Below are 13,258 nucleotides of genomic sequence, written 5' to 3'. Positions count from 1 at the left end.
ATTTATTTTTAAAAATACCTACGGGAAAACTCTCACGAGGCAAGTTTAATCATCGTTTTGCGCCATCCAATTTTTGATAAGAAAATGTTTTGTTTTGATTTATATTTATTTGCAAAGAGATAAGCGAATTTAAAATTATAATTTTATGCGATTTTCTATGTATTTGGTTTAAACTATATTCATTCGTGGTCAGTTTTTACGATTTTTCTGCGCAGCGAGATGAATATAAATATTTTTTAAATAGATTTAGTAGATCTAAAACATATAGATCATAATCAGATGTACCCAAAAAATAATTAATATGAAAGTTTATACAATAATTAAAATATAAAAAATACATGTGCATCTAATTAACTATTCTGTTAATTAAAACAGCAATTATCAAGTTAAATATGTATTTTTGCGTTTTGTGGTCATATAAATCTTTTAGCTTCGAATAAAATAAATCTTAGCACTGCGCGGACAATACTTAATAATTTATAACTATAATATAATATTTATTGAGTAGCGAATACATTTATAGATTAATGATAAAGTAAATGCAAGATTTAAAAAAACAATGCAAAATAAATATATATTGTTTTTATCTAAATCTACTGTATTTTTAGCTCTTAAATTAAAATCAGTAAGCTTTATAGTTTCTATAATTAATCTTTGCTCTCAGTAACGACTGTAATGAACCACCGGTGTTTAAATTTATATTGTAATACATACATATATAGGTGAAAAACAAAATTATACAATATTTAAATTTTAATATATAAGATAATTTACTATTATACAACATGTCGCCTTTTGGGTTACAATTTAAACTTGATCGGTGTAATGATTAACATGAAACTCTCGTAGTCGTTTAAATGCGATTATAGTTAAAATATACGAATATTCCTCATTACGCATCGGAGCTCCAAGATTAATTTTGTGTTTGGATTTAAACTTGATTTTACGCGGGTCAGCGGCTTTAGTGCTCACTGTCAAAACTTATTTACTCTGATGTGTAATTCTAGGCACGTTATCCATTTAATTTACGTTTTAATACACACATTTCCGTATGCATAAACATGTAAAATATATGTGGTTATATTTTACCGAAACGTGTTTTAACGCACAATAAAAAGTTGCTACTAAAACTGCGTGCATGAAAAATATTTAACAACAAAATACGCAATAACAAGGCACTATATTTTACATAGAACGTTACGGTTTTTCGACTATAGATAAGAAAAATACTAATTGGTCCTTTTGGCGAAAATCTGATGCAGTCAAGGTTAAACTAAAAATGCACTAATTACTTTTGATGGTTTATATTATTAATTGCGGTACTCCTGTAGAGGTCTTATTTTGAAAATGAGTTTTCATACTTGACAAACTGAATTACATATAAAAAAATTAAAAACGGACTTATTCGGCAAAATCAGAGACAAATGCTGTTATAAAATATTGCGTACTGACTGAGACTTTTGTTTTGATTGAAACCAGAAGATATCTTATATGGTTTATTTTATAACAATTACAGGTTATATTAATTAAATAAATTTAACTGTTATATTATGCATATTTTATAAGTGTATTAAATAAAAAATCCAATTAATGGGAATTTTTATTTTCTATTATTTTTTTAGGTTCTAGAAAAATATTTGGTATGTGATGGGTGGGAAAAGGTTGCGGAGCACTAGTGTATAGCAATTTTAAATAAACAGCGCCGCAAATCGGTTTAGTGTGCAAACACCGTAAGTGTCACACACAGACACAGTTAACGCTTCACGTTCTTGTGCTGGTTGAAAATATACGGCTTGTTGGAAATACAGATGGACAGCAGCACGGATAACATAATGGTAACGATCATGCATTTTAGCTTCAAGCATCGCCACATTGACTCGCATTTAAATATATTGCTACTTCATGAAACTTTAGTGTAGTAATTCCTAACTATTAAATAGATGCGGTTGAATAAATTTTGTAATCTAATAATTAATATACTATAAATGTATGTCATCGGCAAAAAATAGAAATTTGGAGTTTTAAATTGCTATATCGATATTAATAATGAAGATAAGTGTTATAAAAAACACAGAAAGCAAATTATTTCTGGCCCGTTTAGGTTATAAGTTAGTGTCTTAATGTGAAATTAATTACCATATGGCTGAGTTCCTTAGACGGTAAACTCCTTTCGGGTCTTACACCACTGGCTTCCATGATGTACGGACCCAGAGGTATGCCTATTTGTTGTCAAGCAATTAGAATGACGCAAAATAAGTGTTTCTCTGGTCCTTCGATCCCCAATAAAACGATCTTCCTACGTAGAAGTTAAAACTAAAATGCAATATTATACATGTCAAAGCTTTTTCTATAATAAATTTATATGTACAAGTAGGGTTTGAATTTCACTACAATAAAATATTATAATTTAGTTTAAGTCACTTAAACTTATTTTATAAAAAAAATTGTTGCATCGAGTAAAAAACAAATTTTTATCTAAGGTCACATTTTTTACCGTTGTTTTTGTGGTGTTAGACCGATCGTTATCGTGATCTACTAAAACACACTTTTGCTTAATTTGTTTTTTTTTTATAAAAGAGAATTTAGAATGCATGACATATGCATCTATTTTAAGCCTAGCTATTTTAGTGTTTTCAGTGACTTATGTTACCTATTTTCTATCCCTAGTTCCTAATCAATAAAATGTATATTTTTAATAAGTACATATATTATTTTTAGATTGCAGCCTAAAAATATGTTTTTATTTACCCATAACCCGACTTAATTTGTTGTCTTTTTCCGAATATTGTATTTTTTTAATGCACTGATTCATTATATTTTATTTATTTAATTTTTTTTAAATGTACTAAAAAACTAAGAACGCTTTAAATAAATTAAATCACCTTTTTACTTTGTTATCGTTACTACATCTACACCATTGTTTTGGTGCTGCAACTGTTTATTTAGTTTTCTCTAATTTAATTCCTATTTTTTTTTATTTAAAATTAAAATATTTTGATATAAAATAACTATTTGCACGATCTTTTTTTTATGTATTTATATGTGCACTTTAAAATACCGAATGGATTTATATATTATTTATTTTTACAAAAATCATAATCTCACAAGTACAAATAGGTGTCACATCTCGCTGTATTTTGGTATAAAAATACACGTGCCGATTGTGTCGTAAAAGTATATCCGAATATCCGTAATAATAAATCAAGTGTAGTAGTAATATACGAAATTTTCAACACATGATTTATAAAGAGAAATAAGCAAAAAATACATTATTTAGCCTGAATTAAGGTTAAGGCAAATAATTTTATTCTGCTCATCGAAATACATGTTTATTAGGTCAATTCATGCTATTTGCGTAAACGCGATTTAACTATCGTAATATCTGATTATGTAATTTGTCACATATGCTTAAATTTATACTCCTATATAATATGACGTTTAAATATATGTCCATTAAAACAAAACTGAGTTTCGCTAAGAATATTTGGTAAGTTTCATTAATGGTCTATTGCGCCTAGACAATAGGATTGTTGGGATAACGATCCAATCAATTAAAACTTGAAATGGTGAATGCGATGTAAATACAGACATTAGTAAACTCTGAAAATTACCTTTTGAAAGTTTGACAAAATTTCAAGTAAAAGAATGTTTGCTTAAAATAATAATAATAATCTTTTAAAAATGTTTCTCAAACATATTATTTAAAAGTTGCAAAATCAATATAATTTAAACACCTTTAAAACTTTTTTTTTCTATTTATAATATATTATTACAATTATTGTGGCTTTTCTTATTAAGTAATGAATGATGTAAAACGTAACCTTGTATTTAATTTTAAATAATAACCTTGTATACACATTTTATTCTCACAATAAAATATCATATTCGTAAAAAATATATTACAAAGAGTAATTCAAGAGAAATCCGAAATTTTTAACAATAAAATCCACTCATAAGTAGAAAAAATATGATGGCCTTTGATGTATTATGAATATAATATATAACTCCGTTAAAATTATTATAAAGCATTGTTGTGTTATGAAATAAAAATAATTTATAGCTATACGAGAAACAAGAACCTATTCATCTTGTAAATGTTTAAAAACATATCAGCAAAGGTGGGACAACGAAAAATATATATATATAATCTGTTGCACCTATCTTATATACAATAGTTTCAATTACACCCGTTAATTAAATTAATTAGTAATTCTAATAAAAGCATACTTCAAATATAGGAAGCTTGCCAATTCAATGGTTATACAATTTTTGTGATTTGTATCTTCGTTCACGAGCTTTGTCTTTGTTGTAATTTATAACCCATGACTTACAAAAGTGTCTTACGTAAAGATAATAATAAACGAATTATGTTTCCATAATAAATATGATTGTCATAATTGCTGGTATAACACATAAATAAATAGTATGAAAGAAATATTATGTACTAATTGGATAAACTATGATAATAAATATTATCTGTGGCTGAGAGTGGAAAAATATGATATATTATTTATAATTCATCACACTAGAGTTAATATAAGTACATAACGGTATGTCTAAAACAAGCTGGGACGACATATTTCTACACGTGTAAGCAAGAAAGGTCAATTACTCACAAGTGAAATCAAAACTACCGGATACAAGCGTTTGTGTGGAGAAAAAATTGTTGTTTAATAGACGAAGACTAAATAGATGATCAATCTATAACTATAGTTCTCAGAATTATAAAATTGAATTTTTATATAAATTACTGACAAGTGCCAAATACAGCACAATTTTGTTCGTTCGCAAGTTTTTCCCATCCAAATTACTCCTGCTCTCTATTTCGGCACCCAAAGCGCGCAGTTTTTTCGCGCAACAAAATATCTCAGTGTGTGTTTTTGAGAACGGTTCTGACGTTTTTTATTATACGCCCACCAAGCTATTTGTTTAATTATTTTTTTTAATAAGTTCACCAGCAGCAAAGGATAGCTTTTCACTAATTTATTTATCATAAACGTCAATCTTTTACTGCATATGTTTGACTATTCATAACGGTATAACCATTAACAGAATCATAAATTTTATTATTTTGCACAGAAGATTATATTATACTTTACGGAATCCGGAATTGAAACAGCTGTTTTAAACGCCCATTACAAGCACAAAGCTGCTGCGACTAAAGCCTGACAAACTCAATTGAAATAAAATTGATTGTAAGCTGTAATATTATTGTATAATATTTTATAATCAATAAAGTATATGTCACTGAATCAAGTGTGGTGATTCACTACTTACTTAGTAGCTGTTTCTTGTGTTTACCACATTGTAAAGCATTAGGCAAACGTTTGTCATAAAAAAATAAATAAATAATTATATTTCTGCCGGATATTTTTGAAGTCACGTATAAAAATAACTTCAATGTTTTATTTAAATATTATATGAGTGTGTCTAAGATTTTTTTACTATGCACAGAGGTATGTTAAAATAGCTAAGTAAATAATATTTCGGTGCTTTTATGCTGTCAACATGCATTGTTAAAAACTTTGTATGTGCTTTTAATATATTGTTCCTTGCTGATATTTCATGTATATGTTTATCTTTTTTTATTACATACAACTTTTATAATGGCTTTCATAAAAATAAATATTGTTTTGTATAAGTATTATATAAATACTTTTTTATTTAATTTGTAATGTAAATATTTCAGTTAATGTCGAGAGTCAGAGATAAAAATATGTTCTTCATTCCCACGAAACGCTATTTACTTGTTAGAGTTAAAAGATATTTTTATATGATATAAAAATACTATCTTGTTGTATACAAATTAAAATTATTAAAATAAATATTAAATGAATCCAAAAAAATGTCGTTTTTAAAAAAATATTTTAATGATTTAAAATATTATTTTCTTTTAAATACATAACTTTCTCCCACCTCAAAGTCAATTTTTTAATTTCAATAGAATAAAATATTAGAAGTTCTGCTTCAAAATAATCTAAAAGTCCGCTTTTATATTGACTGCATTTTATTTTTTTTCTTATCTAATAAGTGTTGCATTAATCGAAATAAATGGTAAATGGAAAGAGCATAGTCTGGAGAATATGGATAATGAAACAAAACCTTCCAGCTAAATTACGACACATTGTCGTTTTCTGTTGACTTGTGCAGGTCTTATTTACTTTTCACAAACATTCAGCTGATCACGAAAAAGCTTGCTGTTATTGTTTGGCCAGGTTTAATAGTTTCGTAATGCACAATCCCTTTGCAATCCTACCATTCACACAAAATAACTTTGTTTAGCGAGCCTGGGCTTTTAAGGTAGGTTTTTCTACTTGACTTATTGATAACCATTGTCTTCGATGACAATTGCCGTCGTAGAACATCCATTTCTCATCTCCAAATGATCAAGAAAAGGCAGCTCAGCTTCAAGATATGAGAATACGCGTCGATTTATTATAAAGCCACAACTTGTCTCCGTGCGTTCCCAATCTTTTTACTGTATCCATGCACTTGTTTAGTGTCTCGTCCAGCTGATGGATTGAGTAGAATGTGCCCTCCAATTCTGCATCCAGAACATCGTTGTCTAATTTTACTGGCACAACTTTAATTTAAAAAAATTATATTAATTTTTTTGGATTACCTATTATTATAGTATATACTATATACAATATATACATGTTGATAAAAATAATAATTGTTTATGTTTATTATTTTAATTTAATATATATGTTTTACAGTAAACAACTTGTTAAAAAATATGTCAACATATTTTGAGATGTGTTGTTAGTCACGTATTTTGGTTGACAGCTTATATAATTTAGGAATAATTAATTAGATTAAATGTTTGACCTATCCAATCTTCTGCATAAATGTTATATTTAAATACCAAAACACGTTCATATCAGTATAAATAATAAATAATAATATATTTATAATAAATATATGTATATTATAAATGGCCTTACTTATAAATGTTGTTAAATCTATAATTATCAACTTTATAGGAAAAGCATAAACAGATTAATTCATTGAAATAAAGTAATAGTGAAACTCCTATTGGGCCTAGTCAAGTCATTCATAACTTTAATAAGTGACTCCACGTATAATAAACAGAATGCTGGAATTATTTTTAGATAGTTTGCAGTGTTTTTTATTGTATGTTGTCAAATTTTCAAGAGATAATATAATATAAATTTATACAAATTTAGATTAACTTAAAAAACGAAATAAATATTTTTGTAATAAATTAGGTAGTATAGTTTATTGTTTGTAGCAATTTTTATATACATTTTAATAAGTTAATATTTAATTATATCTGACTTAGGATATAGAACAAAAAACTTATCAAATATACATAAACGACAAAAATAAATAAATTCTAAGCTCATTTAGACTGTATGCCAAGACACATGTTTGTAAATTTCGTGTGTTACCACCGATATAACCTAGATAAAACTGTCTTGAATAAAATAAATCTTCTAAATATTTTATTACGGTAAAGGAGGCATCCTCGGAGCCTGAACGGTAGATTCGTTTAATTCTGGAATTGTTTAGCGGTCGACAACTCTGAACGCTTGTTTTTTTTTATTATTAATAATAAATTTAGCTGACAAGATAATAGAAAAAAAACGAGAAGTTTTCTCGTAGTAGTAGATATAATATTTTATGAAATACATACACATATATTGTTTATAAGGTGCCATCACCTAGTGTGTAACAGTATCATCTACACATCTACTCGTGTACATATGTACATATAATATGTATTTATTTTGATATTATACGAGTTTAAATGTCCATATGTGTTTTTAAGGTTATCGTCATCTATCAAACTATTAAAACGTCATTTGGAATAGCCAGAAATAGTTATGTTTTTTTCGTGGACATGGACTCAATCAAAAACGTGCATAGTGACCGAATTGAAAGCGCTATGAAAATAGAGCCTAATATTAAATAAATACATCCATCAAAAATATAAATTATTAATAAAAAAGGGATTACGGAACATGTCATCGTTAATGTATTCGTTGACGTTTTCTTCATTCACCAAGTATAGTGACTGAGACTATTAGCTATACAAGTTTTCTAGACAACCAGATAGCTTTAGTGATTATCCATTGCCTTCTATTTATAAGGTATTTTTTATATACTATACAAAATATTAGGATACATCATGTACACAAATTGCAAGAATTTTTATTTTTAATATAAATGTTAAATGCAATTAGAATACGTATTTTTTGAGCAACTAGACTTCTTATAAAATCACAAATATTTTTTACAAACTTAGGACTTCTTGTTTAAAAACAAGAACTTTATTTTGAAGGTGGAATATTTCCAGAGGAAAATCTTTTACATTTTTTAAAGTTAGATTTTAAACTTCAATATTTAATGATAAAACTGAATATAGTATATCATTTATATTTAGGTTTAAAACTTAGCTAGATAATAATAAAATTAAACATTTTACAGTGAAATCTCAGTATAGCGAAGCTCACGGAATCAATGAATAAATTTCGTTATATTGAACGTAAGGAAGATGATACATTTTTATTTTATTTTTAATTACCATATTACTACAGCAACAAAATTATAAGATTGACAGATCGAATTTCGTCCATTTTCAATGATACTGTAATAAACACAATAAAACTTGTTAAAAAAAATTTGAGGGTCGGCGAAACATCTGGAATGTCGCTTGTGTACATATCCGGTGCACGCCAAGTCATAGACAAACTGAATTTGGAGATATATTGTGTCAAGTTATATCGTCATTCGGATTAAACTGAGATCAACCTTCGTTACAATGAAAACATTTTGTATGACAGTTTATCGGGGACAAATTGAAAATTCGTTATATTGGGAATTTCGATATTTCGGTATTCGTTACAAAAAGATTTTACTGTATTACGTTTTAAAATAGGCTTGCAACTTTACTAAATATTATTAATACGAAAAATACCAAAATGTTTTCAATATGAAAACTAATATTAAAACGTAAAATTTTAAAGTAGGTTTACAGTTTAAATATATAATAATAATAAATAGCATCGGTTACACATCCGCTCAAAAATAAATAAATAAAAAATATTTTTAAGGTTGAAAATAATATTTTGAATAAATATTGAAATTTTATTCTGAATATAATTTTATAATTTAAAAAAAATTTAAATTAGTGTTATACAACTTTGTGTAGTTTCCCTTCAGAGAGATTTTTGCAACACATGTGCTTAGTATTTGGTTGGTAATGAATAGTACTTATTTTGAAACTTAGCCCCTTTTTGTTGAAAATGTTTTTTCAAGCGAAATTTAAATTGCTAACGTTTGTCAAAATTTAAGTAATTTTTTTTTCTGTATAGTGAAGCTAATACAAATCCACATTATTTATATTATATTTTAAATCCCGTATATACTAAACATATTTAAAAAACTATTTTATTTAGAATTTGATGATTTTTATACATATTTTGATATGTGTTTTACAATTTAAATCGATAAAATCAATTTCGTAGTTCGTTCTCAAACGCGCCAAAAACGGGGATTTCCCTTTCAAATTTGCTTACATGTGACAGTTCTTCTGTCATCTGGCAAGCGCTCAATGCGCGTAGTTCTGTGCGATTAAATAAACAGTGAAATATGTTATAATCACAGCGTTTTTTTTACAAAGTGCCAATTCAAAGTGATTCTAGGATAAAATATTAAAAGACAAACAGCGGTGATTTGGCAGTTAAAGGTATACATACCAAAGTTAATTAAACATATTACAATGCTAGTAATAATGATAAATCTCGTATTAGTGTATACAAAAAGTTATATTTTACTCACTAAATAGTATCGTTTACAGTTAATTTTCAGAAGCAATGATAGATCTAATAACATTTACGTACGGCAAACAATTAAAATATGACATATTGCGATAATTTCGAAGAAGATGAAGAGATGCCAATCTACGTGTTTAATCCTCTACAGTAACTACTGTCAATTTTGTTCCTCGGTTGTCATTTAAATTTAATTTATGGATTATATTAGTAGTAATAATGTGTTCAATGTTTAACTCTTGATGTCTAATTATTTTTTATTATTTTTCAGAAGCAATGATGGAACAATTTGATGACCTATATGGCTACAACATAGAATTGGTATATATAAACAAAGAGTGAATCTTCTCATGTAGAAGTTACTGTCAGCAAGTATTATCTTTTTATAAAGAACATACTGCATAAGTTTGAGGTAACTGAATATCTTGAATTTGGCTATTCCTAAAGAGGAATGATGGCACAGAACAAAAATTGATTAAAAACCATGACGTATACATACATATTTTGCCACATCGGAATTAAAAATAAGCCACTCTTAGATATTTTGGTTATCGATTATTCCAGGTATGAAATCACATATTTATAATCATTGTAAAATGTCTATTAGATAACATCCAAGAAACTACACATATATATATTGCGAGTCGTCACTCGGAACGGAATGATCTATGTGAACTTTTTTGCTGCAATAATGGTTTTAATTTATTTTGCTGTAACCAAGCGTCTTCAGCTAAATAACCAACTGCACTACAATCATTGTCACGCGATCGTCATAAGATATAGTATCCCCAAATATTAATAGATAAAAAAATACGTTTTATTAGCATTTATACGGTTTGATACCTCAATATATTAACCTCAATCTTCATATGTACTAAGTATATATTACATGTTCACGTTTAAAACGTATCAGTTCAATCATATCTAACGTATATGTGCATTCAGGCCTATTACGCACCGGCGACTGTACTTTATATGGTTTTAAATGGGTGCTTACGCACGCAGTCGCCCGAGCGTCTAGCACGCCCCTGCGCAGCGACGATGCACAAGCAACTTGCTAGTTTCTGCAACCTATAAAAGCATGGGTTTAGATGAGTGCTTTATAAATTGAATACCGAATTGTTTACAATAATTTTATATGAATATTGATAACGAAAATAAATTTATTGTGAAATAATATGTATAATTATATTATATTTTTTCTTACAGAATACAGATACATTTGTAATTGCATTTGGGAAACAAAAAGCGTAAGTTTAATAAAAAACATAACTTAACTCTCCTAATATAATACATTATTGACAGCAAAAACATGTTTCTACTATGAGTCAAGGGATTAACAGAAACGAATGAAGTGCCGACCATTGTCAACTCTCGCAGATTGTATATATTTTTATTTATAAATCACCTAATTGTACATGCAAAATTTTCTCTATTCATATTTGCAGATGCCGAAACTAAATAGGTTATAAATCTTAGATTGTGAAACAATACTTTCGGACTGTTATGTATGTAAGTCCCTTTTAGATGCACCGCTCTCACTACTTACTTAATCTAAATAGGTTTTGCGAAATTTAATTATTAGCATATATTTATGTTATATATGGGGAAATTAAATATTATATTGAAATTAAAATATTTATTTTTCTCTTTATAATTAATATTGCAATTTCTTTGACGTCCATTCTTCACGAATGTACTACTCAAGTCAAGTCGCTCGGCTTAGCCGCCTAGCCTAGTTGCCTATGTTTTCGAGTCGGCTAATCGACAGTGCGTAATAGGCCTAAATCGGAAGCAATGATAATGTTTATGTATTATAAAAGTAAAAACTCACTTTTCGGCCTCGGGAGTCCGTTGACGGGAATTCAAAATTTGAAGATTTCACTACGAAGATCGTTTTATGGTTATTTTCTTCTAATCCTCAACACATTATGTATAATATATATTTAATATTCACTTATAACACGCCTATTGCAATCCGATTATTTATATTCAGTCAAATGACGAATTAATGAAAATTATTGTCGCGTAGCAAAATTTTATTTATAAATAATAATTATTTAAAACTGTTGTCATGTTGATGTCGTCCATCTTGTTTTTTCATTGGAAGTGACGGCTTAGAACAATTATAAAGAGGATTTTTTAAATATTGTGAGCCACTTTATAATACACAACCACTTAAAATGTACAAATAAAAATTAATATTTAATAAAATTATTAGATTGTAGACACGGCGTCCATAACAAGGAACGATAGCGCAGCACCCCGAAAACAGCAACCGACGCGATGCGCCCCCACTACCGGTCTTCGTGGAAGTCAAGCCGAAGGCGTGAGGACCGCGCATACGCATCTCAATTGCAACAATATGTTTATATAGCAATTGTTAAATAATATTTAAAATCACTTTATAATACACAATAATTTAATATATAGGAATGAATGAATTATTTTTAAATTATGAATAATAACACAAAATTTAGCACTATTGAAATGGTTAAATATTCATTATAGTCACTTTATAACTTATTCGAAAAAAATGTAACGAAACACAGCTACGCGCCCGTTAGCGACAGTCAACAGAAAACTACTGATGTTTTTAAATATTTCTAAATGCATCCAGCCAAGTTGAAGGTCATGCTTCATGGATAATAAACTATAAGGATTAAAAACGCAAATTGTCATGCATATCCGATTACAAAAAAAAATATTTTTTATCAAAGGTTGACGATTTGTATATTTTTTAAATATCTATCTCTAATTCGAATTATTTTAATGCATGTTTGTTGTTTATTTTTAGAATATCTATCTCTTAATTCGATTTATTTTAATGAGAGTTCACCCGAGGTCATAATACCCGAAGGTCACCGTTGTAATAATGTTGCCCTACTAAAAATATAATGTCGATGATTTGAAGTTTATTTATATGAAAAATATTATTTAAATCTAATTTATACATGCCAAATTTACGAAATTTTCAAATGACGTTCTCCGTTCAAAATAGTGAAAAATGGATATATTTTTATCACATATCGATAATATGTCAATGTATATTGCCATATCTTAAAGAAACTTGAAAAAAAACATAACATGATACATATTTTTGATAATGAAATCCCATACGTCAGAGGACGCCAACCTGTCGTATGCATAAATATACTTGTACCCGAAACAAATTCAAGTAAAATTGCTTTTTTTGGTCTCAAGATTATTATTTTTATTAAAAATTAATATATTGTAGAATATCAGCGTTTCTCAAAAATATTATTAGATAAACTTAAAATAAATATCTTATTAGGAGCTTTAAACATATACAAATTTAGTATAATTTAAAGGTCGTTTTCACGACTATTTCGAAAAAGTGGAAATACGTCTTAAGTAAGACCACACAGTATTTTTACAACAATGGAAGAGAGATCTCGGGACTAAACAATAGCGTTAATAATTATACATATTTCACA

Source organism: Plectrocnemia conspersa, unplaced genomic scaffold (assembly GCF_051122295.1).
Source record: "Plectrocnemia conspersa isolate PC_06_02 unplaced genomic scaffold, ASM5112229v1 ptg000001l, whole genome shotgun sequence".
In the NCBI taxonomy this organism is placed as follows: Eukaryota; Metazoa; Arthropoda; class Insecta; order Trichoptera; family Polycentropodidae; genus Plectrocnemia; species Plectrocnemia conspersa.
This window is presented reverse-complemented; position numbering follows the sequence as displayed.